Consider the following 24,241-nt stretch of genomic DNA (forward strand, 5'->3'; position numbering starts at 1 on the left):
CTGTGTCTTTTATTTTTTTCCCACAGATTAGCTCTAAAAGATACAACTGGCCAAATGGAATACGTTTGTCCTTTCCTATAGGGCAGAACTATCAATCACAATGAAGCAAGTATAATCCCCTGGCCTTCTCTTCTCTACCGGTCTGTTTGAAGTAAGTGTTTGTCCCAGGTGAAACACAGTTTGTTTGGAACCAAAACAAAACAAAAACAAAATAAAAAAGTAGGATTGGCATTAATTACACATAGAATTTTTTAAATATTTATCTTTGAGACAGAGAGAGAGCACAAGTAGGGGAGGGGCAGAGAGACAAGGGACAGAGGATCTGAAGTGGGCTCCATTCTGACAGCAGAGGTCCTGAGGCAGGGCTTGAACTTGCGAACTGCGAGGTCATGACCTGAGCCAAAGTTGGACACTGAACCAACTGAGCCACCCAGGCACCCCTAATTACAAATATAATTTTTAAGAAAGCTGTGTTGGTTGAAGAGCGCTTCTGAGTGCGTTATCAGGAACCCAGGGTTGCGACAAGTTGCCTGTCCTTCCTCAGGAATAATGCCATAGCCCTCACCCAGGTCTGCCAGGTCTGAGCCGTCTGCCAGAGATGTATAAACTCGTTGTCAGGAAAGCAGCTTGTAGCTCTCTTAATTGAATAGGAAGTTTAGTTGGTTTCATACTCTTATATTTCTTATGGAGCTTAGCTGTTCAGTTGCAGTCTAACCCAGAGCTGGCCCTGACACATGCAAAATATTTTGGCCATAGGCATCAATAGCCTTTCTATACCATTCATGGCCAACTTGTAAAGGTCACGTAACATGTCTATATAGCTGCATAGGTACTTTCCTTGCCCAGACTCTATGAAACTGGTATGTGTCCTTCTTGTTCTCTGCACTAGAAACCAATTCTTTTTGGTCAAGTTAAGTAGTTTATTATCTTTGTGAGAAGAGCTCTGAACTTAGAAGATGGTCTTAAATTTTAGACAGTTTGGCAGTTTGGTGTTTAGATAATCAGGGCTTTACATTATTAATTTGAAGTGATTGAACGGGAGAAGTGAAGGGTTAGTTTGTTTAGTTGAATTGAATACATTGTCCATTGTAATGTGCACCATTGTTTCATAGATCATAAAGACAGAAAAACAAGTGCTGCAAATTATCTGTGACATGCCATAAATTGTGAGATGCATCCATACTTCATTGCTATTAAAATGTTTACATCTCATAATTGCATGCAGTGTGGTACTTCTTTATCTGCTTTGAGATGGATTCAGGTATAGTGACGGTATAGCTTCTTGGGAAGATACATCTAGTAAAAATGCATACTGACTACAGCATTGTAAAGAACCAAAAACTATGATATCAAAAAATCTTTGTAATATGACGATTATAGATTTCAGCATGTTCTCAGACATCTAAAAAATAATTGCTGGAAAATCTTGAATTCTTCTTTTTTAAAAACTTATTTATTTTGAGAGAGGGAAAGAGTGAGCATGAGCTGGGTGAGGGGTAGAGAGAGAGGGAGAGAGAATCCCAAGCTGTGAGCGCGGAGCTTGACGGGGGCCGATCCCACAAGCTGTAAGATCATGACCTGAGTCGAAATCAGGAGTCGGGAGCTTAACCCACTGAGCCACCCAGGTGCCCCCCAAATCTTTAATTCTTAATAGGAATTGTGAGAAATCTCAGGGTTTCTAAGTAATATGTTTGTATGAAAAGGAAAAAAAAAATAGTCCACGTTTTGGAAAAAAGCTTCATAATATAAAACTGATTCTGGGTTGTTGTGCAAGAAGTTTTATCCTTCCCTTGGAGGATTTTTCTGAGTTGAACTTTCTAGTCTTGTTATTATGGTGTAGTCTTATGGTATGGTCTTCTACTAGGCAGACATGCCATTATCTGCAACTTGTGGACTCGGGCAGCTTATAAGAATCTAAAGTCTCTTCTGTCTTTGTATGTGAGTTAGAAATGTATATTTTTAAATAAATTATTTTATAAAATTTACAAGTTTTGCTTCCTTCTGATTTTAGCTTAACACAGACTCTCTATACAAAATTTCCCAGTGTATTATAAAGAAGAAAATCAGTATAAATTACCTATTGAAACAAACCCAGTGGTGACTTCAGTTATCATTTTACATAATTTTTAAAAACCAGGACTTCTCCTGTGTATAAAGGTCCAATACTATATGGTACAATTTAAATAATTTGGAACATCCTGTGAGGATGCTTTGTGTTCTGACTTTTTTCATTCAGTGTTTTACCATGGGCATTTCCTCATCACTATTTTATTTTTGAAAACCACTATTAACTTATAGACTAACATGTTTATATAATTTATGGATTGACAATGAACAGTATAACCATTGATTCACATTTAGGTTGTTTCTAATTTTTCATCATTAAAGTGACTTGAGATGTCTCTACAACTCTGATTATTTCCTTTTAATAGAGTTTTTTTAGGGGATAAATTTTTTGGATCTCACAGTATGAGTTTTTTTTTAATATAATTTATTGTCACATTTATTGTATGGTTTCCATACAACACCCAGTGCTCATCCCAACAAGTGCCCTCCTCAATGCCCATCATCCACTTTCCCCTCTCCCTCACCCTCCATCAACCCTCACAGTATGAGTTTTTAAAAGACAGTGCCACATATTATTCAATTATACTTCATTAGAGTTCCACTAATGTATCTCACACTGGCAATCTATGAAAGTATCTATCTTATTGAACCATTTTTAAATGTGAACTTTTGCCAGTTTAAGAGGAAAAAGAATAATATTTAAAACTTGTTTTAATGTGTTTTTTTAAATCTCCCATCAAGGTTGAATAAATTTTTTCAATTATTATTCATATGGTTTTTTTTGCTTCTTCTATGGGTTATCTTTATGTCTTTTGTCTGTTTTTATGCTGTTTTGTCTTTTTTATTGCAATATAGTGCCTTTGTTATTAACTTACAAGGCTTTTCTATGAAAGTCTATTAACCCTTTGTCATCTGGCTCAAATATGTTTTGCAATTTTTAATTGGTCTTTTCAATTTATTTATTCTTTTGGCCACAGAAAAATATAAATGTTATGTATATTCAGATGCTCAAAACGTAATGAGGTTTAAACCTCAAAGTTTAAATGCATGGTGGCTGAAAAACTCAAGCTCTAAAGTTACACTGCCATACTTTGAGTCTGATTCCATCACTTTCTAGGTATGTGACCTTGAATGAATGATTAAACCTTTCCATGCTTTAGTTTCACTAAGTGTAAAATGAGAATAATAATGGTAACTATCTCATGATGTCTTTATGAGGATAAAATATTTTAAATTCATAGAGAAGATACTTATACAAGTAATAGGGAAATAGTAAGCCCAAAATAAACATTTGCCATTTGCATTATTGCTTTTAGTAGTTAACTTTATGAATTTAAGGATTTTTTCATTGTTCTTAATAATAAAAAATAACATACACATCCAGAGGTAAGTTGAATACTAACATGTTGTATTAACTAAACTTCAAATTTAGCTAAAGTTTGGGATACATAGTTTCATAAATTAAATGAATGATTAATTTGATTATTCTGGGGGAAATACTATTACGTCTTTTTGTTCATGTATCTAACAATTTTATTCATTCTTTCAACACATATCTTCTACTATGTGCCAGGAACTGTAGTTGAACAAATGGTAAATAAGACAGTTAAACAACTTTGCTTTTGTGGAGCTTACATTCCATTTGGAGAGGCAATAAACAAAATAAATCAGTGTCATGAAAAATGTAATGGAGAATAGAGGGCATAAGGAATGTAAAAGAGAGTGGTTAGAATTTTCAGTAGATTAGCCAGGAGAAACCACTGATTGTATTAGATTTCTATTGCTGTCAAAAATTACCACAAACTTAGTGGCTTAAAACTTCACAAGTTTATTACTTTGTATTTTCTGTGGGTCAGGTCAAGAGTTCAGGCACAAGCTACCTGGGTCCTTGGCTCATAGCCTCACAAGGTTGAAATCAATGTTTTGACTGTGTTCTCATTCTCATGGTCCTCATCTACAACTCAGGGTCTTCTTCCGAAGTTATTCAGGTTGTTGGGAGAATTCAGTTCCTGGTGGTTGTAGGACTGAAGTTCCTGTTTTCTTGCTAGCTTGTGACTGAATTCACTCTCAACTCCTTGAAGCCACCTGCATTTTATAGGCATGTGACCCTGATGGGCAATTATTCACAACACAGTGGTTTGTGTCTTCCTTGAGGCCAGCTAGAGTGTCTATTTGACACTTCAATTTCTTTAAAAGGCTTGTTAGGACAGGCCCACATATCATAATCTGAATAACAACTCTTGATTAACTGACAGTCAACTGCTTAAAAACTTAATCATGAGTGATATTCCTTTATATTCACAAATCCACCCACACTCAAGGGAAGTGAGTTATATAGTGTGTATATTCCAGGGGGCAGAAGTCTTGGGGACTTCTTAGAATCTTGCCTATCATAAAAAGTGATGTTTGGACAAACTTCAAGGGATTTAGAGAGTGAGCCTTGTGGGTAACTGGGAAAAGTATATTCTAGGCAGAAAGAATACCCCTTGCAAGACCATGAAATTAAAGCATGTGGTATGTTTAAATAACAGCAAGATTGGAGGGAGGGTCTGTGTAGCTGAAAAGAAACACTGAATGGATTGGAGACAATGGAAGTCATGGTATTATGTAGACTGTTGTAGGTTATTGTAAGGACTTCAACTTTAATATGAGTAAAATTGATGCATGGATAGACCATGATGGAGGGTTTTCAGCAGATGAATAATATAGTCTAACACTTTAAAATAATTCCTCCTGCTACCCTACTGAGAATAAACTATGGAGGGTCAGTGTGGGAAACAGTAGACAAGTTAGAAGATATTGAAAAAATTCAGGTGAGAGTCATGGGGTTCTTGGACTAAGTCAGTAGCAGTGAAGGTGATAAAAAAAAGATTGAATTTTGTAGATATTTTGCAGGTAGAGCCTATAGATTTGCCTGATGGGATAAACGTGAGATGTGAAAGAAAGATAGGCACCAACATTGATTAGAAAAATTTGGCTTGAACACTGGGAAAGCTAGAGTTTCTGTTTACTAAGAATGGGGAAGCTTTGGGGACGTCAGGTTTGGACATGACATCAGATTATTGCTTTTGGTTATGTTAAGTTTAAGATGTGTAGTTGACATCCAAATGGAAATGTCAAATGAAGGTTGAATATGTGAGTCTTCAGAATTAGGTTCAGAATTAGGTCTGGAATGGAAATACAAATTGTGAGTTTTTAGCATGAACAGGAGATATTTAAAGCCAGTAAGGCCAGATTATTGCTTTTGGTTATGTTAAGTTTAAGATGTGTAGTTGACATCCAAATGGAAATGTCAAATGAAAGTTGAATATGTGAGTCTTCAGAATTAGTGTTCAGAATTAGGTCTGGAATGGAGATACAAATTGTGAGTTTTTAGCATGAATAGGAGATATTTAAAGCCAGTAAGCCTGGATGAGAGACACTTTTTTAAAGAAGACATTCAGATGGCCAACAGACACATGAAAAGATGCTTAATGTCACGCCTCATCAGGGAAATACAAATCAAAACCACACTGAGATATCACCTCATGCCGGTCAGATTGGCTAAAATGAACAAATCAGGAGACTAGATGCTGGAAAGGATGTGGAGAAACGGGAACCCTCTTGCACTGTTGGTGGGAATGCAAACTGGTGCAGCCACTCTGGAAAACAGTGTGGAGGCTCCTCAAAAAATTAAAAATAGATCTACCCTATGACCCAGCAATAGCACTGCTATGAATTTACCCAAAGGATGCAGGAGTGCTGATGCATAGGTGAACCTGTACCCCAATGTTTATAGCAGCACTTTCAACAATAGCCAAATTATGGAAAGAGCCTAAATGTCCATCAACTGACAAATGGATAAAGAAGATGTGGTTTATATATACAATGGAATACTACTTGGCAATGAGAAAGAATGAAATCTGGCCATTTGTAGCAACATGGATGGAACTGGAGGGTATTATGCTAAGTGAAAGAGGTCATACAGAGAAAGACAGATACCATATGTTTTCACTCTTATGTGGATCCTGAGAAACTTAACAGAAGACCACGGGTTAGGGGAAGGGGGAAATAAAGTTACGGAGAGGGAGGGAAGCAAACCATAAGAGACTCTTAAATACTGAGAACAAGCTGAGGGTTGATGGGGGGTGTGGGAGAGGGGAAAGTGGGTGATGGGCATTGAGGAGGGCACCTGTTGGGATGAGCACTGGGTGTTTTATGGAAACCAATTCGACAATAAATTATATTTAATATAAAAAAAGTAGTATATAGAGAAGACCAAGGACTGAGTTCAGCAGACTCTAATTCAGCAGGTTGGGAAGAAGAAAAGGAATGAACAAGAGAGTGAGAAAAAGCAGTAGCTGAGGTTAGACAAAAATCAAGAGTACATAGTGACTTGAAAGCCAAGGAAAGGAGTGTGTGTGGTCAACTGTATTAACACTGCTGGTGGGCCCAGTAAGATAAAGACAGAAAATTAGTTTGACTTAGCAAAATGGAGGTCATTGGTGGCCATGAGGGGAACAGATTCATTACAATGGTAGAGATGAAAGTCTCTTGAGTGATGATTAAAAATGAATGAAGGGATGCCTGGGTGTTTCAGTTGGTTAAACCTCTGACTCTTGATTTTGGCTCAGGTCATCATGATCTTGTGGTTCATGACTTTGAAACCTGCATCGGGCTCTGCACTGACATTGTGGGGCCTGCTTGGGATTTTCTGTCTTCTCTCTCTCTCTCTCTCTCTCGCTGTCATTCCCCTCCTTGCTCTCTCTCTCTCAAAAATAAATAAATAAACATTAAAAATATGAATGGATAGAGAAGAATTCGAGAGACTGTAGACAATCTATTGAGCAGTTTTGCTAAAAGAGAAACAGAAGAGGCATTAGTTAGGAGAACATGGATCCAAGAGAGAGTTTTTGGTTTGTTTGTTTTTCTAAAGGGAGAAAAAATATGTTTAATTGTTTATAGAAGTGGTCCAGTAGAGAGAGAGAATTTGATGATACAGGAGAAAAAGGAAAGGCTTTGCTCAAGGCATGGTTTTGAATGGGGAAATGAGATGGGACCAAGAGCCCAAGATGGGAGGGGTCGCATGGGTACAGAAAGTTGTGGATGTTCTCCTTTGATTGCTTCGGTTCTCTCAATGAACTAAGAAGCAAGGTCAGCTAAGACTGAGGACGATAATGGAAGTGCATGAAGTGTGAGGAGGAAGGATAAGGTATGAAATCCTTCTGCAGGTGAGCCGGAGAGCAAACTGACTAGGCACATGTAACGTGATTGTTAGGCAGCACTATGAACCTACTTGAGATTCATGTTCATGACTTAATATAATAAGACTAGTTTATATTCTGTGTGCTTTTTTCCAGTTATGTTAGTTGCAGAGGTTCCAGAAAAGTGTATATAGAATAAAGAAAAAGTGATTGTAATGATGGGTCATGGAATTTAAGCTGGTAAGAAGGGAAAGGAGTATATGATGGAGGAGAGAAAAGTGAAAAGCACACATTGATGACCTGCTATGTACTGTGGTAAATTCTTAGAATAGATTAGTAGATTACTAGTCTTTCTTTAAAACCGGCTTGGTGATGATCTCAATGTTGTATCATATAAAGTGTTAGGGGGAAGTCAAGTGGTCATAATCTCTGGCTCCTGGTGGGCCGAAGGTAACTCATCACAGTGATTTATTTTGATTTCAGAGTATATCCGTAGTTGCTGTATCTACTGGCACACCAATGAGGGAGGAAAGGGCAAGAATTAATATCTTTGCTTTATATCTAGATGTATACAGGTAGGCATGGAGAAAGGATCCCTGGACAAAGTTGTAAAACAAAGTTGGAATTTATTATTCACTCCAGTCAGTATTTCTCTTTGGGACCATTGGCTTCCTCAATTCAGCTCAGCACCCCGTGCTGCCATATGGTTGTTCCATGTTGCCCAATCAGTCTCCCTCCCAATTTCACGGGGAACACCCATGCTTCATAATTTCCTCTTCTCTCAGGTTTCCTTTGTTAAAAACTGCACGTGAAGGGTTCATTCCTACTGAGTCATACATTAACCACTTTGGTTAACTAACTCCAGTTTGGTTAAGTTTTCAATATTATTCTCTCTCTTAGAAAGAATGCTATTTCCACAGTAAGAACCACATATATACTACAACCTAGAAAAAATGTATAAATGCCTGGAAACATATAACTTACCAGTTTTGGAAGAAATAGAAGATTTAAATGGACTGATTACCAGCAATGAAATAGAATCAGTGATCAAAAAACTCCCCAATAAAGAAAAGTCCAGGACTAGATGGCTTCACAGATGAATTATACCAAATACTTAAGGAAAGATTAATTCCTATTCTCAAACTTTTTCAAAAAAAAACAGAAGAGGAAGGAAAACTTCCAAATTCATTTTATGAGGCCAGTATAGTAAAAAACACAGTTTACATCATGAACCAGATCACAAATACATGTATCTACATAAACACCCCTATGCAGCTGAAAAGATTTATGAACCCATACCCCTACTACTTGTGATGCGCTCTGATGCTTTCTGTTATTGTATTCAATTTAAAAACTTACTGGTTGGGACCCTCTAAGTGATGTACCAACCACCAATGGGTTGACAGACTGCAGTTTGACAGTAAGAGGAATTTTGATACTTATAATGCAGGCCAGTTATAATCATGGAGGAGATTTAAGGCAGGTTCCAGCAGAGCACAGTTTGAAAATGAAAGACCTATTGGTTTGTCTTAAATTATTTGTAGTAATTCAAAAAATAAAAAATAAAAAAGAGGTCGGGGTGTCTGGCTGGGTCCACTGGAAGAACATGCAATTCTTGATCTCAGGGTTGTGAGTTCAGGTCCCATGCTGAGTGTAGAGATTGCTTAAATTACTTACTTATTTAATTAAAAAAAAAGATTTTATGTTATATGCTAGTGAAATATACTGGTATACTTAGGAGAAATAGATTATGGTCTTAGTTCTACCAAAAATAATGGCAAAGATACTAAAAATAAATAAATCACACTGTGTCGAATCTTTAAAAATAAATTCATGGAGTATGCTAAATAAGGATAACAACTAAGAACATATTCATTAATTTTGATCACCAATTTCTCTCTTGAAGGCATTGATATGCTTTACTTATTTGTTCAAGACAATAAATGCCAGTCACTATTCTAAAAGACAGATTTACTCTACCCCCATGATAATTCCGTTTTGTTGTTGTTGTTGTTGTTTTATAGTTCTTAGTCTACAGATGAGGAAACGGGCACAGAGATTAAGGAATTTGCCATAGGTTCCTTGGTAAGTAAGAGCGTCAGGCAGTTTGGTTCCTAAGTCCATGCTCTCAACCACTACCATATGGCTACGACCACTACTTAGGGGTGGCTAAGTCAATGTTTTGTCCGCTTTGGGTTTCTTGTATCATATTTCTCATTATGCTACAAGGGACTCAATGATTTCTGGCTATATTAATAATGCTAATAGCTGCCTTTGTGCTGTTATCTCTTTTTAAACTTATGGCACCCATAAAGTAAATGTTTTTATTATTTCTTTGATTATTTTTCACCTTAGACTACAGGTGAGAAAACTGAGGCTGTGTAACTAATTTGAGAGCATGCATGGGTGGTGGAGATAGGTGTTAAATCCAGGTCTCTGTACTGTAGGACTGGGATAAGATTTGATTACTATTAAATCTTGATGCTCACTCTATTCCCCCCACTTCTCTGTGAACTCCATATTTACAATGTAGTTTTTTGATTTTCTTTGTGTTGATTTTCTTTGTGTGCCGGCTGCCTTTCTATCACATTTGCTCTCCTGCTCTGCTTCCTCCTCTAAACCTTGAGCAACCACTGACTTTCCATAGTTGCTTCTCTTCCACCGTGGAACTCACGCTGTCACTGACACTGTAGTGTCTGTACTGACTACTGAGGGAGTCATGTTGTCTGCTTTTTAATTATTACATAGCTTGTTCTTTTGAAACTGTCTTCTGACATGAATGAAGGGGCTATTTATTTCCAATAGGAAATTTCATTGTTTGGGGTCAGAAGTCTTTTTTTTTTTTTTTTTTTTTTTTAAATCAAATTGCTTTACTCTGGGAAACAAGAACACTCTTTCCCTGTACTGGTTCCTATTTTTGTATTATCAACCATTCTCCGAATGCAGAAGAGCATCTGGTTTTACTGTTCACCATATGAGGGTTACGTGTTTATGATTTTGGAATGCCTTGATGGATCTGAGGTATTAATATTAAAGTCCACAGTGGTGAGAAAACATAGTGTAGATGTTTGCCTGCTTGATGGCATGGGTTATGTGGATCTTAAGGTACCTAAATGGCTTGAATCAAAGATACTAGATAGCTTACAGTTAGTTCAAAATACTAATTTTGTTTTCTAATATTCCTAGAATGTAGTTAGAAAAAAAGTTCTAGGTAAAAGTAAAATATATTATTTCAAGGAGATATAACTGTAACCAAGTCAAGTAAATACAAACAAAAGATACACACACATACACACACTTGCTAAATTTTAAAATAACACACAGTTTCATTTGTGCTTCTTCAGATTGATCGAAAAGATCATTTTAAACATAAAGATTTTGTAGGTAGCCTTCTAAATAAAGCTTATAAAAATGTGTTTCTTAAACTCCTTTCATAACCTATTAGAACTCACCATCCCTCCTAACTGCTTTATTGGGCAGGTGTAGATTATTGCCGTAGGTGTTATATGAGGCTTCTATCATTTCTCCCATTTACTCACAGCCATTTCTTGGGATAGGGGAGTGGGAGAGGCTTTAAAAATTACTTAGGGCAGCTCTTTCTGCCCACTGGTCCTATCCCTGTGCTTTAATAAAATCACATTTTTGCACACACACACACACACACACACACACACACACACACACACAAATAAATAAATAAATAAATGACTTAGGTTGAAAATGGCTCATCACAGGTTTCAGTATTTTCCAAAATGGCTCTTAATTGAGTCCTGATAGGATACGTATGTTTTAGTAGTGAACAAGGACTGGAAACCAGCATTTAGTGGAAAGACCATTGAATACCAGAAGATTCAAATCCTAGCATCCATTCTGTTACTTAATAATTGTGTGAGGTAGGGCTTCTCATTCTAATCTCTTTCATGTTCCTTTTATCTGAAATGGAGTTCAAAACACCTGCTGGGTCTAACTCAGAAATTTATTCCCCAGAGCAAGGGAGATGTAAGTGATGAAAGTATATGAATAGCAAAGGCAGTGCTCTGATTTTATTTCTGGATTTGATTTATGTTAAGTCACACAAATCCCCCAAAAGATAAGAATATTCTTTGTTATCAACTACTTACCTCTGATTGATCTAAAGTCCTCATATATTCTACAAGTATGCTGAATTAATTGTTTGGATATTATACTGTTCCTTAAGTTTTCAAAATAAATATCACCAGAAAATCCTGACAACTTAAAATAGATTACATGCTTTATATGGTGTCTAAAACTTTTCATGCATTGTAGTAAAAAATTAGTCATATGTTTTATATGACGTTCTGATATAAATCCACACATCAACTTGGAGTTTTCTTCATAGCTTATTTGTAATACATTAGTCATTGTTGGGTCTATTAGTCAGAAGTTTCAAATCTATAATGCGGTTGCCATTTTTAGTAATTATTTTTAAAATGCTAACATACAATTTAGTTTGTTGAAATTCAGCTTTATTCACAGATTTCTCCTTCTGTTCTTTTGCAGATCAATGTGGATAATCTCAAAATAACAGTGCCTCTCTTACTGTAAGCATTTTAGATGTGTCGTCATATTAATCTTTTGCCCTTTACTATTTCCGTTAATTAATTTTGCCCTTTAACTTTTGCTGATCAATGTGGACTAAATTGTAATTACAACATTTCTATGAAATAATACAAAATTAAGGCTGATAGTAGCATGCTGTGAGTTAGTGAGAGATATTAACATTTTTGAACTTGGTAAGTTGATTTAAAACCAGTTAGACTTAGAATCAACTTTTGATTTATTTTAAATTGTAGGTGTGAGAATTTTGAATATTATATTGTGATTAAAGTTTTCTTGCAGTGTCTGATAAATACTGATGGTTTGGAAACATGTGGCTTTACATCTCTATTACATTCATTGTCATTACAAAGTTAAAATATGCAGTGAGGTAAGGAAAGGATTACATATCTCATGAGTGTCTATATTAATTCCCATAAATGAATTGAAATATTGACTTTAATATAGATTACCCAATATGGGGCACCTAGCTGGCTCAGTCAGTAGAGCATGGGAGTCTTGAACTTGGGTTTGTGTTTTCAGGTCCCATGTTGGGTATAGAGCCTCCTTAAAAAAATTGATTACCCAACACAGTTGATAGTTTATTCACTAAGTGAACATATAATTATGACTTACCCTGTACCAGATAATGTATGAGGTGATGAGGGTAGAGTGATGAATAAAATTTAATTCCTACTCCAAAAGAACTCAGATTCTAATGGAAAAGATGGACACATAGTCATAGGTGTATGTTAAAATTAGTGCCACATTGGAGGTATGTGTTGGGTACTATGGAAACACACAGGAAAGACACTTGGATCTTCAGATTGAGGGAAGGCTTTCTGGAAAGCCTAATGCCACCTAAGCTCTCTCTTCAAAACATTTAGAAAAAAATTATAAATGGAAAACAAGAACATGTAACAATAATAAAATGATTCAGAAGATCTTGTAATCAAAGAAACAGAACCATTTCTATTCAGTGGCTAATTGGTTTCCTAGGGGTAAGCTCTTTTAAATATTTTTGCTTGCATTTCTTTTGGTGATTTCTCCATATCACTAAATTATATGATTAGACCTCCTTGGTGTCTTTTAGAGTTACTTATCATTTTATTACTTCTACAGGTTACTTTTGTGTTCATAAATAATGACCCAACACATTGTTAAGAGATGATATTATCACTTCTGCTGTTTCCTCCATCTTTTTACCTTTGTCATTCTCCACCACTTATCAGCTACCCTATTATTTTTATTTTGTTAAGATTGTTATCATTGTGACTTGATAGGAAACAGCAAACAAGTTTTTCACTTTTTCTGCATTAATTGACTGTGTACATTTATGTTTTTATGACTATGCTGGGTCATGTACTGTGCTCTGATGAAATGGATTCTCTTTTCTTAACTATCACTTACTTAAAATCATGCCAAAGATGTATATTTTCCACATTGGAATCATGAATTTTTACACAACTTTACTTCCCTCTGCTCTACTGTAATTTTGGTCAGAAATTGACTTTTCTTTCTTGTTTAAAAAAAAGGCAAGCCTCCTATGCTTTCAGTTAGCAATTGACTTATCTGTTTTAAAGACTTTGTTTTCTAGGCCTTACCTTTTAATTGCACTTAGTTAAATTTCTATTCTGCACTTTCCAGCCTCTAGCAATTTGTTGCTCTCTCTCATTTGCTTATATTTCTCTTACCTTCTTCTTGGTTACATATTAATTCTATTTTTATGGATTTTTGTTTTTAGTTTAGAAGAGTCTCAGGGGAGTTGAAAAATAGAGATGTATCACTGAGACCTAGTATGAGTTTATAGGAAACTACAAACAGTCACAGGTTGTTTAAGGTTGAAGTGTTAAAGAGCAGGACACATGACTGAAATATTGCTAGGCATCATATCATGAGGACCTTACAGATACATTTACTGAGGACTTTAGACATTATCTTACGGGAACTGAGTGTTTTAATTGTGAAAGTAGTATGATTATGTGAGGGAGGTATATTTAAAGACTAGAGGCAGGGAGCAAATTTAGAAAGCTGTTGAAAGAGTCCATATTGATAACGAAGATCTGATCTAAAGGCAAATGATCAGAGCGAAGATGGGAAGGAAGTAATAAAGAGATGGTGCAGCAGAAATTTCCAACATTGATTAAAATATCAAAGCAAGAAATGCTAAGAGTCCAAATAGGATAAATGCAAAACCAAACAAAACTGGCAAATGAGGATAAAACTTCTGAACACTACAGATAAAAAGAAAAAGCAGCTAGAAAAAAAAAAAAAAGATGTATTACTTTGCAAGGAGCTAATAAAGGCAAGATAAGGGTATTAGCTATTTTTTTTCTAAAAAAATACAGTGGACGCCAGAGGATAATGGAGTGATAATCTTTAAAATGCTAAAATAAAATAGGATGAGTCATAGGTTATAATTAAAGTCTAGTCTATTTCTACTTTTGTTTGATTTGCTATGTGATAAGGAACGCCACTGTTCATTAAGAAAATATTTTTCTGGAAAAAAACACTGACTTAAATTCAGGAGATTTGGAGATGACCATAAAAAAGTGTAATTTAAATAATTAATTTTGGAAGATAATGGGCTAGGTAGAACCACTAAGAGATTTAAACAGTCACCATTTAATATGTTCTGAATGGTTACAAGTCCTACACAATCTAGAAGCAAGACTTAGCTTTTTAAAAATTCCCTTCAGGGGCACCTGGGTGGCTCAGTTGGTTAAGCATCTGACTCTTGGTTTTGGCTCAGGTCATGATCTCATGGTTTGTGGGTTTAAACCCTACATTGGGCTCTGTGCTGAAAGCATGGAGCCTGCTTTCCATGAAGGGATTCTCCCTCTCCCTCTCTCTGCCCCTCCCCCACCCGTTCTCTCTGTCTCTCTCTCTCAAAATAAATAAATTTAAAAAAACTTAAAAAAAAATAAAATTTCCCTTGGGCTCTAATGTTTAATAATTTCTAAATCTCTTTTTCATTATACTTAAAAGAAACTTGATTCAGATTAACTATGACAATATTTGTAAAACATATTAAGGTCAATAATATAAATGAAATGAAAATTATAAGAAGGCCATGTACAATAGAGTGTTTATAAAGAGACAGGTCAGAGTGGGTATTTTCAAGAACGGTTAGACAGTAAATATGAAAATAAGACTATGCGATGTTATGTCCAGGCAGGTATTATGAAAACAAAAGTGAGAGGCAGTACAACATAGTGATTAAAGGTATGGGCTTGAGAACTCAATTTCCCAAGTGAAAATGCCATCTTTTCAAATTATTAGCTGTGTAACCTTCAGAAGTTTCCTAACCCATCTGAATTTTAGTTTCTGCATCTATAAAACCTTTTGAAGATTGTGGCATAAAATCATAAGCATTCTTCACATGTTAACTGTTATTATAATGAAAAGTTGGCAAAGTAAGGTTAGTACATTCATAATAATTGTGTAATATTTTTTGCCGGATTCTGGTATTTGGCTTAGGCAAAGGAAGTACCTGAGGAACTTCACATTTTATATAATAATGAAAGAGTGAAAACAGAAAACAAAAAATTATTGAATTCCCGCTGAATGGTACGAATTGTGTTGGCACTCCACAGATATAATTTTCTTTAACCTTAAAATGAGTCTATAACATAGTATTATTTTGTTATTTTACAGATGAGGAAGCTGGCTTAGAGATGTGAAGGATCCTAGATCACTGTCAATTTAACAAAATGATTTCTTTTATCAGTGAGAAAGTGGGGTGAATTTCAGGGAGGAGACTGATTTCCTTATATGAATCATAGAAAAAAACACAATAGGTGGTTAACTGCTGACACATAAAACTGATTCATACCTGTGGATATAGCACATCTCCTGTTAACAATGCTGTGTCCCTGCCATCTATGGATGATTATTTGGTCTGTCTGTTGATTTCTTTTCTTTTTACTATCACTTTATTTGCAGTAGAGTCAATCAATTCTAGATGGAACTGAAAATAGATGAGTTATATCTTTTCACCTGAAGACGTACCTCTTTCCTTTCTACTTTTCATGTACCCTATCTTTCAGTAAAAACTATTTTTCTTTTTTTTTATTTTTCTTTTTAATTTTTTTTAAGATTTTATTTTGAAGTAATCTCTACACCCAAGATGGGGCTTGGGCTTACAAGCCTGAGATCAAGAGTCATTCATTTTACCAAACAAGCCAGCCAGACACCTCAATAAAAACTATTTTTAGAAGAACGTCTGAAGTCAATCATTTATACCTGGATGTAAATTCAATTTGTTTTACCTTCTCCTCAGAAGATTATCTCAAATCTTATCTTCCCTTTATTAGACATTTCACTCTATTAAAGGAAATCTGGGCATTTTTGAGTAAGGAAGGCATACTTTGGGAAGTTGGGAAGTGATCTTTTCAGGATTTCCTGAAATATAATAAATTAAGTTGGAAATAATTTACCTGTATATCAAATAAACCCTAAAACAAAACAGAAGCCTAAACTGGTTATTAACTTTTCAAGCAGTTGTTGAAAATTATTTAAATGATAAAAAAAATCAAACATCACTTTGTAATATGTCTTTTCTTTATTGGTCTCCAGACTGTGCCCTAAAGTAATGCAGAAGTTCCAAGTTTTTATATAAAGTCAAATCATGAAACATGGTTATATACAGCTGAATTTAGGTATTATTACTATATTTGGATTATATTGGTGGGGTTGCCTTTTTGCTTGTACTTAGATATATGAATGCCTTGCCACTCTCAATTAGTCAGGCTGATATTGATCAAGAATAATTGGAGGGCACGTGGGTGGCTCAGTTGGTTAAATGTCTGACTTTGGCTTAGGTCATGATCTCATAGTTTGTGAATTCGAGCCCCGTGTCGGGCTCTGTGCTGACAGCTCAGAGCCTTGGAACTTGGTTGGATTCTGTGTCTCCTTCTCTCTCTCTCTGCCCCTCCCCATCTTGTGCTCTCTTTCTCTCTCTCTCTCTCTCTCTCAAAAAGAAATAAATATTTAAAAGAAAAAAGAAGATCTTGAGGTCATGAGTTTGAGCCCCAATTTGGGTGTTGAGATTACTTTAAAAAAATAACGAGGAAAAGTACTCATGCTAGTAATTCTCGAATAGCTTCTGTGGATAGGAAATATTGGTCTTTATTAGTTAGGGTTAGAGTAGGACGCTATACTAAAGAGAACAATGTTTCAGTAAGTTAAATGAGATGAGATGATTTCTCCTTTACATAAAAGTTCAAACTGAGTGGTTCAACTCTGCTCTATGAGGTTATTCAGAGATACAGGTTCTTTCCCCACTGGTTGCCCTGTCATCCCCTAGAGCTGTCATCCTCTGCATGGCAGAGACCAAGTCTCTGTAAATCCCAGCTGATAATAAGGAGAAGGACAACATGGTGGGTGTATAGTCATGGTCCCAAGACTCAGGTCCATAACAGGCATATATCACATTATCTTCTATGGAGAAAAACAGTCACATGACTTCATTATAAAAAGGAGGCTAGAAAATTCCATTTAGTTTTGTGTCTAGGAATAAAGGGAAAATACATTTGGTAGACAAACTAACAGACTGCCTTATGGTGTGTGCTATTTCTATTGATCATGGTAAGGCTTCCTGATTATATACAGTTTTTTTTTTTTTTTCTGAAAAGGGTAAGAATTGGTATAATTTCTGTATGGACCCTTAAACTGGAGAAATAATAATGACTTTTATTTTTCTGCAGACTGTGTGCAGTATTACACTGTGACTATAATGGTGAGAAATTATAATCTTTCTTTGAATAAGATCCTCCCTACTCTTTTTAAAAAACTGATTTGATCTCAGAAGGATAGGAAGCAATATTAAAAATTGTGATTTGTCTATGTCTTGTGAATTTGTTCCTAGTTCCTTTAATTGAGAGGGGAAAAAACCAGCTTCTACTACCAATGCTGCAATGAAAAACATAGTTCTTAGCAGATCAAAACGTTTTAATCTCCTTTCTTCCTGAATCAGTGCTTAATTTAAGCATTGCTTAATAGATATTTTCTAATGTGTCCTCTTTTAAGATGATCTAGAGTACAGGTAACCTTTAAGGGGAGGTTTACTGTAAAGGCTTTCTTTATGGTTAATAACTCATTCTTCAACTGGGATTGAATATTAGATACCTTACAGTTAGAAAGAAAAGAGAATGGTGTCCATTTGTGTAGGGTAGTAATTATTCTCTAGTTTTATATTCTGACCAAATATATTGTTGATGTAACATGATTTCTGTGTGTGTAACAAGACCCAAGAAGTTCCTTATCACATATTATCATCCCTACTTACTAGCATATGCCTCAATTTCTCAATTACAGATTATTTGTTTTGGTGTAAGGGTTTGCCTTTCTGAAACTCAACTACCTCTTGGAAACTGACTCTTTAAACTTTATAATCATTATATTCTATTTGGCTGAATTTGTTCTTGAGTTTCTTGAGGTTTCATTTTGATAGGAGCAAGCAAGTTGCTTGAAGTAGCGGTGAGCAGGTCCACTGATGAGGGAAATGGACACAAAAATATTTTTTTGCTTGAAAGATGAGGTTGATTTGTGGAACTGTTCTTCATGGAGGGTCACTTTCAATTCTAACTGATTTAAAGAGGATAAATTAGAGTTGATCGTGTCCACTGAAAGAATTTTTTTATGTGCAAAAGGTATGCAACATTCCCTGAATTTTTGGTATTTATTTTTAAGTTAGAAAATTACCATTGGTGATTTAATGAAAAAAGAATAAAAAAACAGCCTCATTTGCAATATCATAGTTAATTGAAAACACCAAGATTTCATTTTCGCTAATCATGCTAAAAGTTTTGATGGAGAGATTTTTAAATTTATATAGTACCTTAATGATAAAATATATTGGTGATAAATCCAAAGGATTGGTGAAATAGGATTTAAGTAACATAGTTTTGTTAATAAAGGTATTGATCTATTGCCGATATTATAAAGATATTAGTACAATGTTAGCATTTATTTTCAGCCCCGAGCTTTAAAAAAAATTGCAGATAACATGGCTTGGTGATGAGGAAGAGCTTTTCCCCTAATTGAACAAAAAATATGTACTGTCCGTTTTAATATTATCTTAATGTTTAGGCCTTTGTAAATTGTAAAAAAATAAAAGTTTAAAATTTGTGTTAGGTAAATCTCTCAGTTTAAATTGAATTCAAGACATTGTTGTGGTTTTCAATAACTGTACTTGTGTGAATCCTTGAACTCTAAGTTTTAGATTTAGATTTAACAGATAACTACATTGTCAACTCTTGTAAGTGCATCGACCCTGTTTTGTTCTTTGTTTGTTTTTACAATTCTTTTTTTTAATTTCAAGTTTGTATTTAAATTCTAGTTAGCATATATGGTAAAATTGGTGTCAGGTGAAGAATTTAGTGATTCATTACTTACATATAACACCCAGTGCTCATCACAACAAGTGCCCTCCTTAATGCTCATAACCCATTTAGCCCATGCCCCACCCACCTCCCTCTATCAACCCTCAGTTTGTTTTCTATAGTTAGGAGTCTCTTAGGGTTTGCCTCCCCCCTCTCTTTCTCTCTCTCTCTCTTTTTTTTACCCCTCTCCTATGTTCATCTGTTTTGCTTAATTCCACATGTGAGTGAAATCACATGGTATTTGTCTTTCTCGGACTGACTTATTTTGCTTAGCATAATACACTCTAGCTCCATCCATGTGACTACAAATATGGATTTCATTTTTTGATGGTTGAGTAATATTCCGTTATGTGTGTGTGTGTGTGTGTGTGTGTGTGTGTGTGTGTGTGTACCACTTCTTTATCCATTCATCAGTTGATGGACATTTGGGCTCTTTCCACAATTAGGCTATTATTGATAATGCTGCCATAAATATTGGGTTGCATGTACCCCTTTCAATCTGTATGTTTGTATCCTTCAGTAAATGCCCAGTAGTGCAATTGTTGGGTAATTGGGTAATTCTATTTTTAACTTTTTGAAGAACCTCCATACTGTTTTCCAGAGTGACCGTACCAGTTTGCATTCCCACCAATAGTGCAAAAGAGTTCCCCTTTCTCTGCATCCTTGGCATTGGCCATGTTTTATTAACCTTTCTGTACCTAGTTTCTGGCATATACTAAACATCTGTAAATATTAAATGGCTATTCAATACATCCTTACTAGATTTACATTTAACATAATTCACAAATAATTATTGATTCATTTTTAAAATTCAGTGTACTAAAGAAGGGACAAAGATGAGTAGAACAAATGGTCTGGTTAACAGAGGAGAGCCTAGACAAGTGCAAACATAACTAATATAAAGTAGGGTGAGCTGAGTATCCTGAGATAAATGTAAACAATGTATAAGAGAGGTTCAAAGGGCAGAGAGCTTGCACAGAGTTTGAAGATTGAGGATTGTCTTCAGGAGGATGTGACATTCAAGTTTGAACTTAAAGGTGGTCATGCACCTGCACAGTGGATTGGAAGGACAGTCATGGCAGAGAGCATATTCTATATAAAGAATCAGTGCAAATCAGCCTATTTGCTACTTCTGAATGGCTATAACTATTCTACAGGGATCACTTCACAATATGTAGTAACAACTTTGTACCAAGGTTGTTATCCTCATTCTCTCCACTAAAACGTAAACTTTTTATGGGTTATAAGTTGGTACATTTTGTATCCTCTGCTACATCTATGAACGCTCTGTATGTAAAAATATTTTAAAAATTTACTTGGCACCTTTCAAATTACCAAAGATTTTACAGTGTTACTATTTATGTTAGATCTACTGATTGACAGCCAAAATAGCTCCTCAAATGTGATACATAATCAACCATTTCTAGAACAGCAGCTAAGGGCTAAGGCACTGGAGTTAGGACTGCCATGTTTTAATTACTGGTTTAACTACTTACCAACAATGGGATCCTGGCAATTTATCAACCACAGAGGACTCAGTTATGTCATCTATGAAAGGGAATGATAATCATATTTATCGTATAGAGCTCTGTGATAAAGATGTCTATAAATAGTTTGCTACCCTTCTCTTTGAGGGTGATGTTCAATTTTCATCTCTTTGAGTCTAAGTTGGCCTTTGTGATGCCCTTAATGAATCGATTGCAATGGGAGTGGGATTCTGGGACTTTTGGAGTGAGAGCTGAAGCTCTGCAGTGTTTGCTCATCCCTTTTTGAATTCTTGCTCTTGAAAAACTGTCTCTCAGAGTCCTTAGCCAATCATATAAGAAATTTGACTACCCTTAGACAACCATGCTGGAGACACCACATGTAGGTGCTTGGGTTACCAATACTAGCTGAACTCAGCTTTCCAGCCATTCCAGCCAAGGCACCTGACATGTGTGTTAAACCTCTGGGACTCTTCTGAACAGCCCATCCACCAGCTGAATAGCATATAGTGACATCAGCTGACTCATTGTGGAGTAACAGTATCACCAATTCTAACCGTATATGATTTTTTAAACGGATTTCATTCATCATGAAATATAATAAATGGCTCTTTTAAAACACCAAGTTTAGGTTTAGTTTATTAATGGCAACAAATAACTAGAACAGACTATTATGAAGATTAAGTGATTTAATGTATATAAAACACTTAGCACAGTGTCTGGCACAGAGTAAATATTTCATAAACATTTTTTTCTATTATGGTATTATTGCACCATAACCATAATTATGAAATCTGCATTTGTGTGTGTGTGTGTGTGTGTGTGTGTGTGTGTGTGTGTGTGATTTGCAAGTACTGAGAAAATAAACTCAAGATGAAAGGCAATAATGTGATGCACTTTCATATAAAATAGTCTTTGTTAAATTGTCATTCTATAAGGAATTCTTGTTTTTGTCTGGCTAAGCATTAAATAATGAATTTTTAAAAAAATTATTTTAAAGTTTATTTATTTTTGAGAGAGAGAGAAAGAAAGAGAGAGCACAAGTAGAGAGCACGAGAGAGAGAGAGAGAGGGAGACTCCGAATCCAAAGCAGGTTCCAGGCTCCCAGCTCAGTACAGAGCCTGCCACAGGGCTGGAACTCACAAGCCATGAGATCATGACCTGAGCTGAAGTCGGACACTCAACCAACTAAGCCATTCAGGCACCCCGTGAGTTTTTTTTCTTTAAGGTGTTTTTTCCCCTTAGATGTTTTCTCATATTACTACATATTGTCCATCTGAATGATCTTCACTACTTTGTTGGCTTCAGTTTCTATCATTTGTTAATCCCAAATCTTTACCTTTAGTTCAACTTATTTTTGAACGTCAGACGTGCAAGTTCAGTTGCTTACTGAAAATCTTCACCTAAATGTACCATGTGGTAAAACTGAACTCATCAGCTCCTCATCCTTTCTCCTCAAATTTCCCTTGTTCATCACCCACTCAGGTGTTTACATCAAAATCTGAGTTTTAAGGAAAAAATCTGGCCTAAGACCACAATTCATATTGGTTATATATGTTTATTAAAATAGGATCCTGTCTGTAGGTGGTAATTGCAAAGTTTGAAGCTTTTATAATGTAGTTCACGTACTATGATATAGGAATTTCTATGTTGTATGAAGCAGCAATGTATATAAATAGTAAAGAACACTGTCCAAAGTATCTGATATTTTGAATATGCTAAGGAAGCTACAAAGATACTTGGGATGTAGACCTTTTCTATTGTTTCTTTTTCATGCTCAAGCCTACAGAAGCTTGTGACTCTATACATTCATCCAAATTTTAAACTGAAGGATGTCAAATAGCCATATAGAATTCATTTGTCTATATATTTCTTTTTTCCCCTCAGTTCGAGTTTAATAGAAACAACAAATAATCTAAAGTGATGCCCCACTACTATACACATCAGTTGTCCTGCCCCATAGCACAGCTCAGGCCACTCTCTCTAGAGGAAGAAAGGGCGGCCTTCCCAACCCCTGCAGGAAAGGCCTGTTCTGTTCCACACCACATCCGCACTGAACCTAAAGTCTTATGTTTTAAGCATGACAATTGTACAAATGAAATCTTGTCTTCATGGTTACCCACTGCAGCCTGGCCCTAAAATGGCCCAGCACTCACTTCTGCTTGGAGAAATATTCTTTGCTCTTCTGGACATCAGGCTTGATGATATCACTGCCAGTCTTGCAGCCTTGGGCACAATTCCCCATGCGTGTCAGTAAACTTGAAGGCCTGAATTAGTCTCAGAATCTTATCCATAGAGTGTTCCAGAAGGAAGTCATTCACAGTGATTTGCCAAAGGATGCCTTTATCATCAATGATAGAGAGGCCCTGAACAAGTTACATTCATCAGCTTTAACATTCCATAGTCCTAAAGGCCATATACAAAAGACCCACAGCCAGTATCACCCTCAGTGGGGAAAAACAGAACTTTGCCTCTAGGGTCAGGAACAAGATAGGAATGTCCATTCTCACATTGTTATATAACATAGTACTGGAAGTCCTAGCCTCAGCAATCAGACAACAAAAAAGAAATAAAAGACATCCAAGTCAGCAAGGAAGAAGTCAAACTTTCACTATTTGCAGATGACATGATACGGTAGGTTGAAAACTCAAAAGTCTCTACCACAAAATTGCTAGAACTAATACATGAATTTGGCAAAGTCACAGGATATAAAATCAATGTAAAGAAATCTGTTGCATTTCTATACACCAATAATGAAGCAACAGAAAAAGAAGTCAAGGAATCAATCCCATTTACAATTGGATCACAAATAATAAGATACCTAAAAATAAACCTTACCAAAGAGGTAAAAGATGTGTACTCTGAAAACTATAGAACACTTATGAAAGAAACTGAAGAGAACACAAAGAAATGGAAAAACATTCCATGCTCATGGATTGGATGGAAAAATATTGTTAAAATGTCTATACTACCCAAAGCAGCCTACACATTTAATGCATTCCCTATAAAAATACCACCAGCAGTTTTGACAGAGCTACACATCCTAAAATTTGTATGGAGCCACAAATGACCCTGAATAGCCAAAGCAATCCTGAAAAAGCAAAGCAAAGCTGGAGGCATCATGATTCTGGACTTCAATTATATTACAAAGTTATAGTCATCCAGACAGTATGGTACTGGCACAAAAATAGACACATAGATCAATGGAACAGAATAGAAAATCCAGAAATGGACTCACAACTATATGGTGAACTAATCTTCAACAAAGCAGGAAAGAATATCCAGTAGAAAAAAAAAGATAGTCTCTTCAACAAATGGTGTTGGGAAAACTGGGTGACAACATACAGAAGAATGAAACTCGACCACTTTCTTACACCATACACAAAAATAAATTCAAAATGAATGAGAGACCTAATTATGAGACAGGAAACCATAAAAATCCTAGGAAAGAACACAGGAAGCAACCTCTTTGACCTTAACTGCAGTAACTTCTTACTAGACACATTTCCGGAGGCAAGGGAAACAGAAGCAAAATGAACTGTTGGGACTTAATCAAGATAAAAAG

At 35.6% G+C, this 24,241-nt stretch overlaps 1 long non-coding RNA gene across 1 annotated transcript in view; it reads left to right on the forward strand.

The window, feature by feature from the left end:
- The window catches only part of LOC147580048 (uncharacterized), a 36,415-nt gene that overhangs the window by 1,386 nt on the left and 10,788 nt on the right, over positions 1-24,241 (forward strand). The window contains exons 2-3 of the long non-coding RNA XR_015251870.1: positions 27-151; positions 11,772-11,812. This is a non-coding gene — a long non-coding RNA (uncharacterized LOC147580048). The remainder of the gene's footprint in view (positions 1-26; positions 152-11,771; positions 11,813-24,241) is intronic.

Source organism: Puma concolor, chromosome B3 (assembly GCF_028749965.1).
Source record: "Puma concolor isolate L17-30 chromosome B3, mPumCon1.1.hap2, whole genome shotgun sequence".
Taxonomy (NCBI): domain Eukaryota; kingdom Metazoa; phylum Chordata; class Mammalia; order Carnivora; family Felidae; genus Puma; species Puma concolor.